The sequence below is a fragment of the Camelus ferus genome, chromosome 8 (assembly GCF_009834535.1).
Source record: "Camelus ferus isolate YT-003-E chromosome 8, BCGSAC_Cfer_1.0, whole genome shotgun sequence".
Classification (NCBI taxonomy): domain Eukaryota; kingdom Metazoa; phylum Chordata; class Mammalia; order Artiodactyla; family Camelidae; genus Camelus; species Camelus ferus.
In genome coordinates this window covers 57762743-57781997 of record NC_045703.1, presented here as the reverse complement: position 1 = coordinate 57781997, position 19255 = coordinate 57762743, and the positions used below count along the sequence as shown (strand labels likewise).

The 19255-nt window shown below is 37.0% G+C and overlaps 1 long non-coding RNA gene across 6 annotated transcripts in view; it reads left to right on the top strand.

Moving 5' to 3' along the window:
- Positions 1-19255, top strand: part of LOC106729714 — a 284345-nt gene that overhangs the window by 167037 nt on the left and 98053 nt on the right. The gene's annotated exons all lie outside the window — the stretch shown is intronic.

Here is a 19255-nt window from a genome sequence, read left to right as displayed (position 1 = left end):
GACCAAGGAAATCTCACTCAATGTGTACATCAAATGAGAGATTTTAGATGAGGCATCTGTGTCTAAGCAGCCATCTTTCTCTAGTCTCTGTTTTTTTCCTTTCCCTGGGGCATAGTCAAGTAGGAAATGGCTCTTTCTGAGACCTCTATCCAATATCCTATAAAAGTATTTAACATGACTGTAATTGGCACTGACTTGAAGTCGGAGATGATGGAGTTTGGTTTCCAGGTCTGCCAGTTATTAATTGTGGTCTTTTGATAAGTTATCAGGCTCTCTGGGTGACTGATGTATGTAAATGGAGACTGGGAAGAAGCTGCCAGGTGGGCAGGAGGAAAAGCAAGATAAGATGCTGTCCTAGAAGCCCTGTAGACTGCCTCTTGGAGAGTTGTTGAATCCTGAATCCTGACTTTTCTAGAGGTACTAACGTCTGCTCTAAACAAATTGTGTCAAATGCTGCCAATTGGTTGATGAAACATTAATCAAATGCTTGATCACCGAGAAACAAAAGAGAGAAATGAGATGAAATGAGTTGGGTGCTGCTGGGGAAAAGGAGCCCCCCAAAGTGCTTCCCCTCACCCCCTTTGTAATGGGAGAAATAACAGCTTTATTATGCTGTACTGGGAATCAATCAATAGAGAGGAAATAGTTGATAATACTGGAGAGAAACAGACACAATTCCAGAGCAATACCCTAGAATAGGATATTAGAGGTAGGTAGGAGGGATATAATATTTAAGAGAAAGTGCAAGTCTCTGCCTATATCTTCCATGGTCCTCAAGTAAATTAATTTTTAAAAATAAAGTGCTTTTTCACCTCCATACTTCTGTGGTTGCCGTTTCTCATGCCTGGAATATTTCTAATACTCATTGTTGAAGGGTTATAACTTCCTTTAAAACAAGTACTAAGTTTTCTGTTCTTAATGAAGTCCCTCCAACCACAGGGACCATCTAGAAAGAGCAGTAAGTAGACGCTATCAAACACCTAAGATGGTAACTAAAGTTGGAAATTAATTTGATTTCAGTTATTTGTCAGACTGTCATGTTAGTTTGTGTAATTTTTTTGTCACAAGAAAGCTTTCAAACTCCACTATTTACATTTAAATTTATGACAATAAAATAAAATAAAAAATTCATTTCTTCAGTCCTACAGCCACATTCCAAGTGCTTATCTGCCGTAAATGGATAGTGGCTACAGTTTTGGAGAATGCTGACATATAACATTTCCATTTATTGAAGAAAATGCTGTTGGACAGCACTAGGGTGAACTTTAAAATACTCCGCAGATATAGTTAGGATACTTGCATATACAATGCTTGATGCCCCACCATAATGCACAAGTAGACATAGACATAAACACAGGCATGTATAAACACTGGGCTGCCACTAACTGGAAATTATCTGGATGCTTCATAGAGAATGCACTTGGGCAGAATTTTTATGAAGAATAAACTTTTGATCGGGGAAGGGAGGAATCATTCGTAATTGAGGAAACAGCGTGAACAAAATTGTCGGAATGTGAGAGTGCACAGGAGGAAGCTAGTGTGCCTAGGCGTTCAAGGTGAATCTCTGATGCTCTAGAACTGTATTAAGCGAAACAAACAAACGCAAAAAAACCCTCAAACAAAAAGCAATATTCCCCTGCCAGGAAAAAAAAAAAAAAAACGCAGGAATTTTGGTTTGGGCATTCTCAAAGGAATAAACGGGAAGTAAGATGTCATTTATTAGTTGGGTTACTGCCAGTGCCTCTTGTGTGGGCTTCTGATGAGGCTTATTTGGAATATGCAGTTTACATCAGTGTTATAATCTCTCCCGTTTTCTCTCCATAAATCCCAAATTGGGGACATTTCCATACTCAGGCCAGCTTTTTTGGTAAAGTGAGCTAAAGTGCTGCCAGCTTCCTTAGACACACAGGTGAGGAAGAGAGACAGGCTAGAAGGTCAACCTCGGCATATGGAGGAAATAGGCAGCAGACAAGTGGGTGTACATTGGTGATGCTCTTTTCCCTCACAGTGACTTCATCCATTTGTGATCATGACCCAAGCAGAGTCCTACTATTTATGTTTTATATATTCAGTAACCTTGTTGAATGTGCTTATAAATTTTGTTAAGTCTAATTATCTAATTTGCTCAGGTTTTCTATGTAGGTGGTCGTGAAACCTGGAAAAAAAAGTGGGGAGAGGATTTGGATTTTCCTCTTCAGTCTTTCTATTTCTTTTCTTTTCTTTTCTTTTCTTTTCTTTTCTTTTCTTTTCTTTTCTTTTCTTTTCTTTTCTTTTGTTTCCTTTTCTTTTCTTTTCTTTTCTTTTCTTTTTAACTGTATTATTATATTGACTTGAACATCTGATACAATACTGTACAGCAGAAGTAATAACAGTTTTTTAAAATTATAGTTGACTTTAAAGGGGATTTTTCAAAGGTCCATCTTTAAGCCTAATACTCACTCTAAAGATATTTGTAAATACATTTTCTCGGGTTAAGACAGTTTTCTTCTAATTCTAATTTAACAGCTTTTTAAAAACCAAGAATAAATACCGAATTTTACCCCAAGCTTTTGGGCTCTAAAAATATATTTAGAGAAGTCATCTCTCCCTTCATTCGTTGAGATGGTAAATTTTATTGATCGATTTTTCTTATTGCTTAGTCACTCTTGTTTTCCAAGAAAAGATTAAAAAGTACATGTTTGTGAGCATATTCTTAATATAACCTATTGGATTTGATCTGCAAATGTTTTATTTGCGAATGTTTTATTCAGCTATTTATGTATATTTCATAAGTAAAATTGGCCAATGTGTTTATTTCCTTATACTCTGAAAGTTTCAGTATCAGGATTTATTGGCCTAATAAAACAAGGTAAGTGACTTTTATTATTTTTTTATTTCTCTGGAACAGCTAGTGTAAGATTGGGATTCTCTGTCTCTTGAAGGCTTGTCCATTAAGTGTTCCTGAACCAGAGTCCTTGTTGGGGGTTTGTAGACTATGGGGTGCTGGGAGAAAGAGAAATTTTTGGTTACTGCTTCAATTTATTTATTTGGTTATTGGTATAGAAATAATTTTATTGCCTGATTTTACTTCACAAGTGATAATCTCTCTTTGAAAATTTTAAACGTATTTCTTTTTATATCTATTTTCTTAGATGCAGACTTTCTTACTTACTTATCTATCAATCATTAATTAAAGCAATGGAGTGCCTTTTTAATTTTCTAATTATTGCCCATATTTGCTCCCTGGGGCTTGATGTTCATGTAGGTTTCAGCCTTCTACCATTTGTGGGGTGCAAGACTTAGTTCCCACCCTTCTGTTTTGGTCAGTGCCGCAAACCCCACAGCCCATGTGTGGTCCCAGCTTTCACGAGTTTTTTTGTTTTAACTTTTGCTTACTTCTGTGGAATATTCCTTTGTTTATAGCATCTGAAGTTTTCTTTTTGGCTTTGGAGCTCAAGTAGATACTTTCATGTAAGAAAATTATTCCTGTAATTTTATAGGTTTTGAGTAGAGAGGATGTTGTGTCAATGTGTGTTTATCAGCCATGTTTATCTTATGTAACTCTTTAAAGAAGATTTGCAATAAAAATGTAAAATAAAAAATAGAAGTTTGAGAAACTAGTAAATGAAAGAGTATTTAGGATAGAGGAAATTTAGGTGTGTTTGTGGAAAAATAGAGGAACCACAAAGAAAAGGAAGAGGGAGAATCATGGAAAAGATTGAAGAGGGGATGGTATACAAGACTAAGAGAGAATTTTGTTGAATGTGAAAGATGAGGACATGGGTTTGGCATGAAAGACGCTGGTCAGACAGCTTCACTTCAGTAAAGTCATGTTAAGCCATGGTCAGATCATCAACTATTTAGAGGAAGAACTTTGATTATGTCTGTATAGGATTGCTTGTTTTTTTTTGTTTTTGTTTTTGTTTTCCTTCCACACTGACCAATTCTTCTGACACCAGCGGGGTGACCTAAAATTCAATACAGTTCTGAGACTGTATACCTGGAGTTAGTGTCAGGTCCCACAAGTTAAAGGCTCAAGTCCCACAAGACTGCCTCTGCCCCTCACAGCACTTCATATGCCAATCACAAGTCCAAGCTGTCACCTGTACTCTTACCTGATTAGCTATAAATTGGAGGCTCCCACAACCCTTCCTGGGTTTGATAATTTGCTAGAATGAGTCACAGAACTCAATAAAACAGTTTATTTACCAGATTACCAGTTTATAATAAAAGGATACAATTTAGGAACAACTATATAGAAAAGATGCATGGGGCAAGGATGCATGGTGTACAGAGCTTCTGTGCCCTTTCTGAGAGCACTGTCCTCTCAGCATCTCCATGTGTTCACCAACAGGGAAGTTCTCCAAACCCACTAGGTTAGGGTTTTTATAGAAGTTTTATTACATAGGTGTGTTTGATTAAATCACTGGCCATTGATGATTCCAGACTCTCTCCCAGGAGATCAGGGGGTGGAATTGAAAGTTTCAACCTTGTAATCACTTGCTTGATTCCCCTGGCAACCATCTCTCCATCCTTAGGGGCTACCAGGAATCCCCAGCCACTTGTCTTCTCACAAAAAGACACATTGCTTCAGAGATTGCTAGGGTTTTAGGAGCTGTATGCCAGGAAACAGAAAGGGGTGGACAAAGACCGAATACAGGCACACCTCATTTTATTGACTTTGCTCTGTTGCACTTCACAGATACTGTGTTTTTTAAAAACTGAGTTTGTGGCAACCCTTCATCAAGCATGTATATCAGCATCACTTTTCCAACAGCATTTGCTCACTTCATGTCTCTGTGTCACATTTTGGTAATTCTTGCAATATTTTAAATTTTTTCATTATTACTATATGCTTTCATATGATGGTTAAATTTTTTAGCAATAAAGTATTTTTAAATTAAGGGATGTGGTTTTTGTTTTTTAGGCATAATGCTATTGCACACTTAATAGCCTACAGTATAGTGTAAAGATAACTTTTCTATTCATTGGGAAACCCAAAAATTCATGTGACTTGCTTTGTTATGTTACTTTAATTATTGTGGTGGTCTGGAACCAAGCTGCAGTACCTCCAAGAGACACCTGTATGTATTTCTTATATCACAATGTCAGTATGCACACAGATAATCAGTCTCTCAGGGATTAACTCTACAAAATCAACTCATAAGAAATTGGTGTCTAAACCAGAATGCCAGTGCTTTATAGTGGAAGGTATACATGCCATGAGGATTGGAATGTTTCTGTGGGCTGTTCAGTATATTCTCTCTGTATTAAAAAGTTACCCGTGAAATCAAATTACAAACAACAGGCTGGTTGCTGAGCACAGAATCAGAATAACAAGAGTTAACTGCATGATTTTAATGGCCATTGAGCTATGGTAGCCCAAAGAGCAATGTAGGAATCTACGTATCAAGAGAATAGGCTCATGGAAACAGCTTAAGTGTTCATTGATGGATGATTGGATAAAGAAGTTGTGGTATATCTATACAGTGGAATAGTATTCAGCCATAAAAAATAATGGACTCTTGCCATTTGCAATGACATGGATGGAACTTAAGGACATTATGCTAAGTAAAGTAAGTCAGACAGAGAAAAATAAATGCCACGTGATCTGACTTATATATGGAATCTTTTTAAAAGACAAACAAAACAAACAAAAACAAACTCATAGACACAGAGAACAAACAGGTGGCTGCCAGAGGTGGGGGTGTTGGGGGTAGAGGGTGGGCAAAATGAGTTAAGAAGGCCAAAGGTACAAACATCCGATTATGAAATAAGTAAATCATGGATATGCAATTAAAAAGAAAAGAAAAGAAAAGAGAGAGAACTGGCTCATTTAGACCTATTGGTCAGGGGACAACTTTATAGTACAGGTCATAACTGCCCTTTGACATCACTTTTCTATGCTTCATGCTAATTGTTCTTATTTACACATAGCAACAAACAATAACAAAGGATTATTATCACAGTTAATACTATTTCTACAGCTATGATTTCAGTCTCCATAACTCCTTGTTGATACATACTGTGGCCAGGCTATCTATAAATTCACTCATCTAATTTCATAATTATGTGAAGTATGTACCACTACCCTTATTTGATATTTGAGAAAACTGAGGCATAGAAAAGTTAGATAAGTTGAACAAAATTACTGCAAAAGTAGTTTAGCTTGAATTGGAATGATCTGTCTGTCTCCAAATCTCATGTCTTTATGATCCAGTTGATTAACTGCAAGCCTAGATAAGCTAATGATTTTCTGAGAGGACGCTGAGGGCATTGAGCCTGGATGTTCCTGAAACACTTTAGCCACTCATTACTGAGGGACATTTCTTGTACAGATGGCTAATCTCATTAATTACACTTCTCCCAATTTCATTCTCAGCATGCAAACTTGAAGTTATGAAGAGTATCTTGCTGACACCCCCATCTGCCTTACTAGAATACCTCTGTAAGCAAAAGAGGCTCTTCTGCAACAAGAGTGAGGAGGGAACAAAAATCAATTGGCGTAATAGTGAGAAATTGGGAGAGGACAGGAGGTAAAACAAGGACGTTTATATGTAGTAACTTGTGTGTTCTCAGTGAACTAGTAGCTAAGGTCATCATTTTGCTCTGACAGTAAGAAGTCCATTTTTAAGGTCAGTGCCTTTGAGGGTGTTGATGAAATTTAGACAAAGCAAGAGTGGGGAAGAAATAGGTAATGAGAATAAATTTGTACAGATCCAAGCAGGAGAGCCACAAAATCTACTTTGGTAATCCTCAGCTGCTGAGGAGGTTGCGAGAGTAACTAGTGAGTTTGTGTCCCTGGAGATCCACTACGCAATGGATATCTGTCTTGGGGTTCAAAACAGAGCTCTAGACTGGAGTTATGTGTTTGAGAGTCATCAGCTTAACGAGTGCTTGATACCTGAAGGAAATGTGATGATGAGATGGCCTAGTCAGAATGTGTAGAAGACCAAGAAGGCAACAGGACAGAGTGGAATCCTGGAGATGCAGTAGGGGTTGGGCAGGAAAAAGAGTAACCCACAGTGGAGACTAAGATGGAGCAGTGAGAAAGATGGAGGAAACTCACAAATGGAAAGACTAGAAAATCAATGTTTAAGATAGTGTGAATGGTCTGTGTATGTCTAATTCATCATCATATGTACTTTTTAGCAATAGATACTGGATGAAATAAATGAATCAATACTTACATTTTCTAACAAATTCTTTAAGAAGCTTGAGAGGCAGTTTGGTGACATGTAAAGAACACTGATTTTTACAGTTAGGAGCCCTAGGCTTACTCTTGGTTATTAATATTCTGTGTGACTTTGTGACCTACTTTCTCTAAGCATCAATGTTTGTGAAAAGTTTTTTTATACACAGAAAGGCACTATATCAAAAAGGATTATTGCCTTTTTAAACGTTGTTTAACATAAGAAGCTTAACTATTTATAGTTAAACTTCATTATTTAAAAATTGATAATTTGTGATGGAGGACAAATTTTAAACTATGGTTTTATAGGTAAATGTGTGGTGTAACCAAGATGACAATGGAGATAATTTCTATCTTAAAATCTTAACTAGGTCTTATATTTATGAAAGTTTTATTCATATATAAATTGTGTTTGAGACAATATTTTATTCAGCATTATCAGGGCTATTTCTTTTTGAATTTCTGTCCATTTTTGTCCTAAATTTTAAGGCAATATTATGAGATACATTTAGGATCATCTTCCTGGGGAACTGTCCCTATGTTATTAAAAGTAATGTGTTCTTTTTCACTACAACGTGAGTTTTGCCTAAAATTTCTATTGCCTGATATTAATATTGCCACAGTAGGTTTTGTTCCTTTGGTATTGTCTTGGTTTATCCTTTCCTATTTAAAAAATGTAATAACTCTGTATATTTGAGTATAAGTATGTTCTGTGTAAACAGCAAATAACCTTTATTTTTAAAATCGTATCTTAGAATCTCTGTTTTCTTTTGTTTGAGATTAATTTTTTTATATTTCTTGTAATTACTGATTTGGATTCATTTTGACTATCATAGTTTATCTCTTCTATTTATCATGGAGTTTGTTTTGCTTCTCTGTTTTTGTTTGAAAACTTATTTTTGAGTAATTACTTAGCTTGTATAAAATTACAGACTGACATTTTTTCATTGTCTTCTGGTCTGTATTTTTGCTGATATGAAATCTGCGATCCTTTTAATTGTTATTCTTTTATAGGTAATCTCTGTTTCTCCAAATTGCTTTTAAGATTTTTCTCTTTGACTTTGTATTCTAAAGTTTCATTCTGATGTGACTTGGTGCACATTTATTTTTATTCAGAATTAATTTTATTTGCTTAAATTGTGGACTGATTTTCTGTTCTGGAAGATTCTCCACTATTATGTTTAAATTTCTGTGTTACCACTATCTTCCCTATTATTTTTTCTGAAACTCTCATTGAGAATATGCTGGACTTTCTCAATTTATCTCTTTGTGTTTTAACCTTGTATTTTCTACTTTTTTCCAGCTCTGGGTAAGTTTTTCCAAACTATTTTCCAGTTTACTTGTATTCCCTTTTACTATGCTTATGTACTGTTTTACTCATTCATTGCATTTTAGATTTTAGTGATAATCTCTCTTTTAAATTCCTAGATATGTTTCTTTTTCTAATCTGCCTTTTAAAATAGTGTCAATAATTTTCATAGGGCTTTATTTCATATTCTTATTTTTTAAACCACTTACACTTATTTTAGAGTCTTCCCAAACTCTATTAAGGTCTTGTTTAGCATGCTAATTACCCTCTTATATTTATTTGCTGACTTTCTCATAGAGATCTATTTCCTTGCATGTTTTAAAATTTCTTAGGGTTAGCTCATAGTCACACTTATTTATCCATGGAAGTCATATGTGATGTGGATTCTGTATAAAGTGTTTGTGTCTTTTTGTTGTTTGTCTGCTTACTTCTGTGAGAAACACTAGTTTCTGTGTGCTTTTCTTTTCAGAATTCATTTTCCACCTTGAGTGCCCTGTGCCACTTGGGTGGTGCACATTTAGATCTCACACCTAGTTAGGTATACAATTTCAGTTTCTCTTGGGAAATTTAACTTTTCCCTATTCAGTATTTTGAACAGACCATAGGCTTCCTTGCTGCTTCTAGACCTCTTTGTGTGGAAAACATGGCTATATTAAGAGTCCTGGCTTTATTTAAGTACTTTATTTCCATGTCTCATATCCCTGGATAAAACTAGGTATTAAAAACCTAACCTTTTGCTGTCAAGATCTATATTGGAATCTCATGGATTCTTTCCCTCCCAGTAGGAAAAGTATCAACTCTTATCTTTACTCTTTCATTTATGAACTTATTATTTCCTTTAAGATTAGTTTTGTATTTTAAAAAGGTTATATTTACCAAGCATTTCTATATATATTTGAAGTGGAAGTTGAGTCTGCATCAGTGGAGCCAGTCATATCCCTAAGAGACGATATGTATTAGGCTAATTTTAATTAATACATATCTTAGGGGAAAAAAATCTATTTTCAAATATTTTTGTTTAGTGCCTTTATTTAAGTAACTTATTTTTCCTGGTTCAATTATTCTGAAATATAATGTTTAAAATTTTTGGAATAAGTTTCATGAGTATATAGACAGCTTAACTTTAATAGAAAAATTTTAATCTTGATAGAATATGTTGTAAAACTTACCTTAAAACCCTATACTTTGGCAGTGAATGTGAGAAAAACTAATCATTCTGCCGTGTGTTTCAGACCTTATCTCACTGGCCCCAACTGGGAACGTGACACTGCTACCTTCTCCCTTTTCTTTTTTGTACTCTAGTGAAGTGTTACACGAAATTGATAATATTTCTTGGTCTCATTCTGCTGTTTCTCACATACCTGACTCTTGCTGTCCCTTGTTGGAATTTTGTCCAGCCTTTCTGTCCTGAACCCGTCTACCTACCTCCCATCCCACACCCACCCTGCAACCTTGAGCTGCTCCTCTAGGACTCAGCAAGCACAGCACAGGTGTTGTATCCTTGGACAGTAAATGAATGAGTGGAAGATGGGGACGTGAGCTGCTGGAGTTCCCCAAAAAGTTATGCTGACGTCTTAGCCCCTAGTATGTGTGACTGTGACTTGATTTGGAAATAAGTTCTTTGTCGATGTAATCAAGTTAAGATGAGGTCATTAGGGTGAGTCCAACGTGACTGTTGTCCTTATAAGATGAGGAAAACACCACGTGATTTCAGAAACACACAGGGAGAACACCATGTGATGACAGAAGCAGAGTGGAATGAGGCAGCTACAGGTGAGGGGTGGTGAGGACTGATGGCTTCTTCCAGAACCTGGGAAAAAGCAAGGAAAGATTCTCCCCTACCGGCTTCACTGGGAGCGTGGCCCTGCTGACAACTTGATGCAGACTTCTGGCCCCTGACTGTTTTAAGCCACTCAGTTTGTGTTACTTCGTTACAGCAGCCTTAGGAAACTAATACAGGTTCCTTTAGGGAGAGCCTTAATGTTCTGCATTAATGGGCACTAGAATCTCTTAAACCTTCGCAGCTGGCGAAGATCACAAAACCCTGTCATCAAACTTGGAAACCTTTTAAGATGAGTAAGTATCGCTTCCATTTTGTCCTTTTTCATCCTTGTAACTGGTCATCTTTTCTTATGCTGCATAAGAGAATCTTCTCATTCCATGAAGAAATGGGATGGCCCACCCTTTTTTCACTCAGCCCGGGTCACTTCTGAGGAGTTACTTGGGGTTCATGCCCCATCTACTCCACTGTGGCATCTCTCTATCTCTAGCCCTGGTGTTCATCTGGGAAGAGAATGCTGAGATGGTCCAAAAAGGTGCAGCAGGTTATTCTCTCAAGTTTTGCCTTAAGATGTTGCCCCCTAGGCCTGTCTGTGCTGTTTCCAAAAAGAGTCAAACAAGAATAACCACCTGCGAGTGCTGCGGAGTCCACCACCCCTAGACTCTAAGGAAAGTGGGAAAGTGTGAGCTGACCCCTCTGAAACACCTTTCGTCGGTAAGAGCTTTACAACAGCATCTCCCTACCCTCTGATAGAAGTGAACCTTTATGGATTGCTTTAAAATGTCTTTTAAAGTGGCAGAAAAGTAGAATCACCTTGCTCTTTTTATAAAGGTCAGGTTGACTGACTGCCTCAAATGATCACACTTATTTTACTGAGTCATTCTTTTCCAAGAAGAATTCTGGTTTCTCTTTTTCTCCAGTGACCTTCATCCACCCACTTCCTACCTCTTCTGAGTGTTTTCTCCTTGCTGCCTCACCCACCTACCTACTTCCCATCAGTTTCCAAAAAGAAGCTCTGCATAAAGGATGTGCCTATTAATAATGGTGTTAAGATGGAAAGGCATGGCAGGAAATGAAAGCTGTTTGTCAAACATGAGTCTTTTGGGAGTTGGGGGGGCCAGAAGGGAAGAGTAAGTGTACCTCCATATCTCAGTGCCTACACCCTCTCTGCCTTCACTTCAGTCCTCTCCACTTAGTGCCCTGACATGGGCTCACAGCCTCAGGGTGAAGAAGTTACAGCTTCTCACATCTTCTCCTCATCCAATTTGTTCCCATTATCCTTTCCGAGAGAAGTTTGCATTAGCCCTTTTAGTCTATGTGTAAGGTGCTAAATGAGGAATACATTTATTGGATCCTCTTCCTTCACATGGGTTCAAAGCCTGACTCTTTTAGCCGTAATCAAATTATTTCACTTCAAGCTCTAATCAATTTCTTATCTATAAAGTAGGAATAATAATACCTACCTTGCAGAGTTGGTGTAAGGATTAAATGGCAATGTTCATGGCCTTGAACAAGCACTCACTAAAACAGATAATGTTTATTGTCATTGATATTGCTGATAACATTTGGCTCCATGCTCTCTTCCAGCTGGCTGTCAGTATTCTATTTTGGAACAGATTCTCATGTAAATCCATCAGGAAAGAGAAATCTTTGTCTACAGAAGAACCACTGTGCTAATGCTTTCTGAGATTTCTTAGGTACCGTTCACCTCTAAGAGGTGGTGGTGATGGAGTGGAAGGCACCTGGTTCCTTTTGTCTGGAAGCCCTTGTTGAAGTGATGCAAAGACCTCCCTGGCAGGCAAGAAAGGCATCAGGCAGGAGCTGGCGGGATGAAGGGCAGTGAGGCTATACCATGAGAAGACCTTGCTGAGGGGCCTGGAGAGGGCACAGCACAAGGGCGTGGGTAGCGATGCTCTGATGTAGAGCTCCAGTTGCTTAGATGCCTATTCATGCATCTTTCCCCTAACACTTCTGTGAAGTAGACATATACTGATTTTACAGACAGAGACCCAAGGTGCTGAGCTTACTTTCTCTAAGGTCGGTCAGCCAGCCAGCTAGTGGGAAGGAAAAAGTAACACCTAAGGAGTTTCTTCCATCTTTCTCCATAATGGCAAATGCTAATGGTGCCTTAATAAGTGACTCTTTCTATGTAGCTCCGAAATGAATTTAAAATTACATAGAAAGGAGTACAGTTTTCATTTACACCAAAGTGGGAGAGATTTCTGTCCCTTTCAATTGAAAATTTTGAACATGATAAAGAGTTGTAGAGTAAGTTTTACATGTTATTTGTTAGTTGGTGAGGAAAAATGCTAATTAAATAAATTAGTTGGGATGACCCATAGTTTATCATCTTGTAAATTTTTTTCCTTTTCTTCATTTCCCATTTCTACATCTGTTAGCAGGTTTTTGTAGAGCCCATGACTTTCTCCCACCCCTTTAATAATACTGTTTTGAAGTAAATAGCAAGAGAAGGCAAGGAAGAATTTCACTGTCAGATGTTATTTTCTATCTGCCTCTATTTAATCAGTGGTTTGCTGCTTTGTTAACTTCATCTTGTCATAGGATAAAAGTGAAGTAAGCCTTTATAAAATATATTATCGATTTTGCCAAACTCTAAATATGAACATGAAATAAAAATGAACATGAAAAATTACATAACCCTTAAGTGTCTTGGACTTGGATAAATGCCAGGGAAAAATTCATAAGGAACAAAGGATGTATTTAATCCCTTACTCTTACTGTCTTTCTCCAGTGCAGTGCGGTCAAAAGAGCGTGCAGTTTGGAGACAGGATAATTGCCCTGAATTCCAGAGCCACCCTTTGCTGGCTATGGAAATGGGGAGGCATTTAATTTTTTGAAATTTCAGTTTCTTGCCCATTATGTGGTAGGTTGTAGCTACAATCTAATTGGTTTATTATGAGGAACAAATGAGGTAACATGTATAGTAGAACTTTGTAAATTGCATACTGTGACAGTTAATTTTATGTGTCAAATTAGCTAGGCCACTGTACTCAGATGTTTGGTCAAACATTACTCTAGATGTTTCTGTGAAGGTTTTTTTTTTTTTTTTAAGATGAGATTAACATTTAAATCAGTAGACATTGAGTAAAATATATTACCCTTCATTCTGAGGGTGGGCCTCATCCAATCAGTTGAAGGCCTTAATGGAAAAAGACTAACTTTACTGGAAGAAGAGGGAATTCTGCCAGCAGACCACCTTCAAATTTGAACTGCAACTCTTCCCTGGGCTTTAGCCTGCTGACCTACTCTACAGGTTTGGTTGTGCCAGCTTCCACTATCCCATGAACCAATTCCTTAAAATCTATTTCTTTCTCTCTTTATTTATACTTCCTATTTGTTCTGTTTCTCTAGAACCCTAACTAATACACACACCATTATACAAAACAAAATATCTTTCATAACATCTTCTTTTTTTCATTAAAGACATTTAATTTTTCTCCATTTCTTATTTGCTATCTCTGGAAAGAATATAACTCCTTGATAAAGAGATCTTCCTTTTAATTTTTGGTCTACTTTATTGATTTGCATAAAATAAAGTTCACCAATTTTCTGTCCAATTTGATGAACTTTGACATTTTTATACAGTAGCTCAACCCACCAACATCACTATACAAAACATTTCTGTCACACCAACATTTCCAGCTGTCCTTTTGTAGTCAGTTTCCTTCCCTAACTTTCTGGCCCCAGGCAACCACTGATTTTCTTAGTATCATTACAATTTTGCTTTTTCTAGAATTTAATAAAAAATGAATTCATAGAGTGTACAGTTTTTGTACTGCTTAGTGTGATACTTTTGAGAGTCATCCATATTATTGCATGCATCTGTACCTTATTCCTTGTTTATTGCTGGGTAGTATTCTACTATAGAATAATCATATTTTGTTTATCCATGCATCAGTTGATGGATATTTAGATTATTTCCATTTTGAGCTAAAGGAAGTTGCTGTAAACATTTACATACGCATCTTTGTGTAAACATAAGCTTTCTTCTATGGCTATATATATAAAAAGGAAATTGCTGGGTCATAGAGTAGTGTATATTTATCTTTAAGAATATAAGAGGTCACCAAACCATTTTCTAAAGTGTGTTTCCATACATAACATATGAGTGTTCAAGTTGCCTCGTATTCTTTCAGACACATGATAATTGTAGCCATTGTAGCGGGTGTGTATTATCTTCCTGTGGTTTTAACTTGCATTTGCTAATGGCTAATCATGTTGAACATCTTTTCTTATGCTTATTTACCAACTATATGTCTTCTCCATTGAGCTCTCTATTCAAGTCTCTTACTCATTTTAAAAATGAGTTATTTGTTTTCTTGCATTAAGTTGTAAAAGTTCTTTATATATTTTGGACACAAGTCTTAATAGATAATCTAAATGCAAACATTTTCTTCTAGTCTGTGGATTACCTTCTCATTTTATTAAAAATACTGGAGAGCAAATGTTTTTATTTTTACAAAGCTTAATTAATCAATTTTTGTGTGCTTTTTGTGTCCTATTTAAGAAATTTGTCCTTATTCAAGATCACAAAGATTTTCTTCTATGTTTCTTCCTAGAAGTTTTGCAGCTCCAAGTTCATAGGTCTATAGTGTATTTTTAGTTTTATTTTATATATGGTAAGGGTAAAGTACATTTGTTTTGTTTTGACCTTGAATGCTCAATTGTTCAAGTACCATTTATTGAAAAGGGTATTGTTTCCCAACTGAATTACTTTGTTGCTATTGTTGAAGTCAGTGATCATATAAGTGTGAGTTTATATCTAAATTCTCTATTTAGTTCCATTGACCTGCATATCTATTTTCACACCATATCATGCTGATTTGGCTGCTAAGGTAATAAAGTAAATCTTGAAATCAATGGAGTATGTCCTTTAACTTTGTTCTTTTCCCAAATTGTTTTGTCTAGTCTACATAAATTTTATAGTGATTGTCAAAAAAAAAAAAAAAGCCTCATGACCATTTGATTGGATTTCTTTGATCTGTATTAGTTGGGAGAAATTATCTTTAAAAAACAATCTCATTTAAAACAACATCAAAAAGAATAAAATACTTAGTAATAACTTTAACCAAGGAGGTAAAAGGTCTATACACTGAAAACAATAAGGTATTGATGAAAGAAACTGAAGAGGACACAAATAAATGGAAAGATATTCTGTGTTCATGGACTGGAAGAATTAATATTGTTAAAATGGCCATACCACCCAAAGTGATCTACAGATTCAATGATATCCCTATCAAAATTCCAATGGCATTTATTACAGAATTAGAAAAAAATCCTAAAATGCGTATAGAACCACAAGAGATCCCAAATGTCCAATGCAAACTTGAGAAAGAAGAACAAAGCTGGAGGTATCACAAGTCTTGATTCCAAACTCTGTTACCAAGATATGGTAATCAAAATAGTATGGTATTGGCATAAAAACATATACTTAGATCAATGGGACAGAATAAAGAGCCCAGAAATAAACTGATACTTATGTAGTCACTTTTCAACAAAGGAGCTAAGAATATACAATGGGGAAAGGATATTTTCTTTAATAAACGGTGCTAGGAAAACTGGATAGCCATGTGCAAAAGAATGCCATTGAGCCTTTATCTTATATGACTCACAAAAATCAACTCAACATGGATTAAATACTTGAACATACGACTTGAAGCCATAAAACTCCTAAAAGAAAATAGGAGTGCTTAAATTATAGGGGCAAAGGCCAAACTCCTAGGGTCACCAATTTTCACAGTTCAGCTCTAGAAGATGATGTTCAGTCAAACTCTATGTGCATCATTTTCCTGAGTTGTGCAGCACAGTCCTTGCTGGAGTGCATGGCAGACCTGAGAACACCGGGCCTCAGTTAAGTGAAATCCCTTTTCAGTTAGTTGGAAATTTAGCACAAAACTAGAAGACACTTCCCATCTCAATAAGCATGTAGCTTACTGGAAATTCATCCTTCTTGTTTCCTCTTGGGTAATCCGTCAAACTCAAGACAATCACAGAGATTAGAGAGTTAAAATTCAGAAGAGGCCACCCTTTGAAAGTGCTGTAGTGAGCTGAAATAATCATCCACTTCTGGAAGGTGAACCATTGTGTGAGGTTACCACAGGACATAGAGTCAGATTGTGCAGATTTGAGTCTTGGCTCTGCCTCTCGTTAGCTGTGCGATCTTAACTTCTCTGTGCCTCAGTTTCCTCATCCATAATATGGGTATAAAGATTGTACTGTCATTATGTAGTTGTTGTAAGGAATACAAATGTGAGTTAATACATAAAGGGATAATGGAATATATAAAATGAGCTACAACATAAATAGAGACTTGGAAGAGTATCTGGCATTCAGGATACATTCCAATGTTAGCCATTTTATAATTATCTTTATTTAAAAACTATTAATAGCCTGTTAGGTGGTTCCTGTATAACCTCAGGAAGTAAAGACATTTTTCCTTGGTTACATTGTTTCAGTTCTTTATCTGTGCCCAATCCTACAGGGCTTTGCTGTCAGCCAAGATTCCAAGCTGCAAATTGAATTGATAAAATAATCCCCTGTGATTACTTCAGATGTTTCTTCCCAGGAACATTTGCATTTTTTTAGGAAACTCTGGAAGATACAAAAACTCACTAGTTCTAATAAATTAATTGTTCTTTCAGGCTTTTCAGGCAGGTCTGCTATGCTGCACAACTCCAGGGGGTGCCCTACTTGGCAACCAGTGAAGGGAAGAATTTGGTATAGTAGTTTTCAAAACTTGCTCACTGGGATCTCTGGGGTTATGGAGGGAGTAGAAAGAACTCAAAGGACCCCACTTTCCCCTCCCACTTGTAGGATCTTTTATCTGATTTTATATTGGACATCTGTCTATTTTAAAAAGAAGGTTTGTAGTGCACAGGTTTAGCGGTAGGATTCTTCTTTTTTTTATGAAGGAATTTATAGAATGGAAATATATTCTCACCAGGAGAGTATCTAAATCCCTGTGGCTTTGTCAAAACTAGCCTGCTCTGGGAGAGTGCATGAGAGCTTCATGATCCAGCAGCCTGTTACTGTCCACAATGTGCATCTTCCCTTCACCTCTGCCGGCTGATTTGGACCCCACAAGGCTTGGTAAAAACCAAGCATCATTGTGTGATTGACACAGTGAATACTGAGACAGCTGAATTCCTCAAATGCCGAAGGTCTCTTGAATTTTCTTTCCATAAATATTGTTGTTGAAATCCCAAAGGACTTATGTAAAAGTTAAAAATAATTTTTTTTTAATCATGGAAACAGTAAAACAAAATTCCCACATTCTCTCCATTCTCTACTTTTGATCTTTAGACTCTTACCTTTTAGCCTTTCAGTCTTTTTTTTCTTTTTTTTTTACATTCACACATCATGCACACCTTTTGAATATTCACTATAATGTATTAAATTCACTATTAGAACTGGGAAAGGACTTATAAAGGGCATCTTGAACAACCTCCCGCCAGGGAAGAGATTTCCCTTCATCATATGTCATAGAAGCCTACATTTTAAAATGCTATAGATGGAAATATATTGTAAAATTTCTTTAAAATACAGAGCACATCCTATAGAGACTGGCATCTGAAAATTGCCTGAGTTAAGTTACATAAAATGCCTGAGGTGGTGTGAGGTAAAGGTCAGGTCCTCATGTAAAAATGACAGGAAACATTGCAGTTCAGCAGAGGAAGGATTGCAGGGGTGGAAAGAATGCCTGCACAACCAGGTATTGTCTGTTTTCATCAAAAGCCTTATTATCCCTTCCAGTGAGTAGATCTAATCGCCATCCACTCTGCTCTTCTAACCAGTTACGTTCACTGCTTTTGATACTTTCCTGCTTCACTGGCCTTCAGCGGTACATGATCAACACATAACATCGAAAGCCCCTCCTAGTTCCTACCTGGGAATGGCTGGGCAACATAGCTGGGTAGGTTGTTGGTTGTGCTTTCAAGGAGGAAAGAGATCAAGAACTGGCCACAATCCCCAATCCCAACCAACCCTTTAAACAGATTCAGAAGGGAGCTTGTAGTTATGTTTGCATCTGTGAATTTTGCAGTTTTCTTGTGTGGGTGGCTCCCCACCTTGCAGTGGAGTAATGGAGCATAGGAGGGAACACATTCACAGAGATTTTCAGGCCAACATCATCCCAGGGTAGTGACCTCCTGGATGGAAGAGAGAGCCTTTCTGGCCAGAAGTATGTATGTAAAACCCCAGAACAGGTTCTTACTTGCCTGACTTGGACTGTAGTCTAAATCTGGGCTAATCACCACAGCCAGCATTACTAGGGTATTGTGATTTGCCCAGATTTGGTTCCAAGGCCACCTCTAGTGACCAGGGTATCAGCTTGTTATGAATCACAACTCCACCAAGATTGGATAGAAATGATAAAGGGAAGTTCATAAGAGGACAGAGGTTATTGCTGACAGACGTGAGAGGTGATGCTGTGCATATAAGAATAGCGGCTGTCCCTACATCCCTTTGCACACCGGAGTCCCCTGGGAAGATTTAAAAGCTACTGATGTCTGAGTCTCACACCCAGTGATTCTGATTCAGTTCTTCAGGGGTATGGCCTGGGAATTGGGGTTTTAAAAATCTCCCCAGGTGATTCCAATGTGCAGCCAGGGTTGAGGACCTCCTTGACCATTTGCTTTTCCAGGTCATCATTTTACACATTACCAAAAATTAATTATTCTAAGTCTCAGTTCTCTGCACCAAACAAATCCCTGATTCAACACGAGTCAAGACTCACTAAAATTTGACTTCAGCTTCCCTTTCCAGTCTTATCCTCTGCTACTGTTTTAGTCTCACACTATGGGCCAGCAGATGTGGGATGTTTGCTGGTTTCCAAACACCTGTAAAACACCTGTAGTTTCTCATGATTATCCCATTTCTCCAACTTAAAATAGAGGTGTCCAAAGGAGTTTTTGAAGTGATGGACATGTTCTTCTCCATTTTCCAATATGGTAGCCACTAGTGACATGTGGCTATT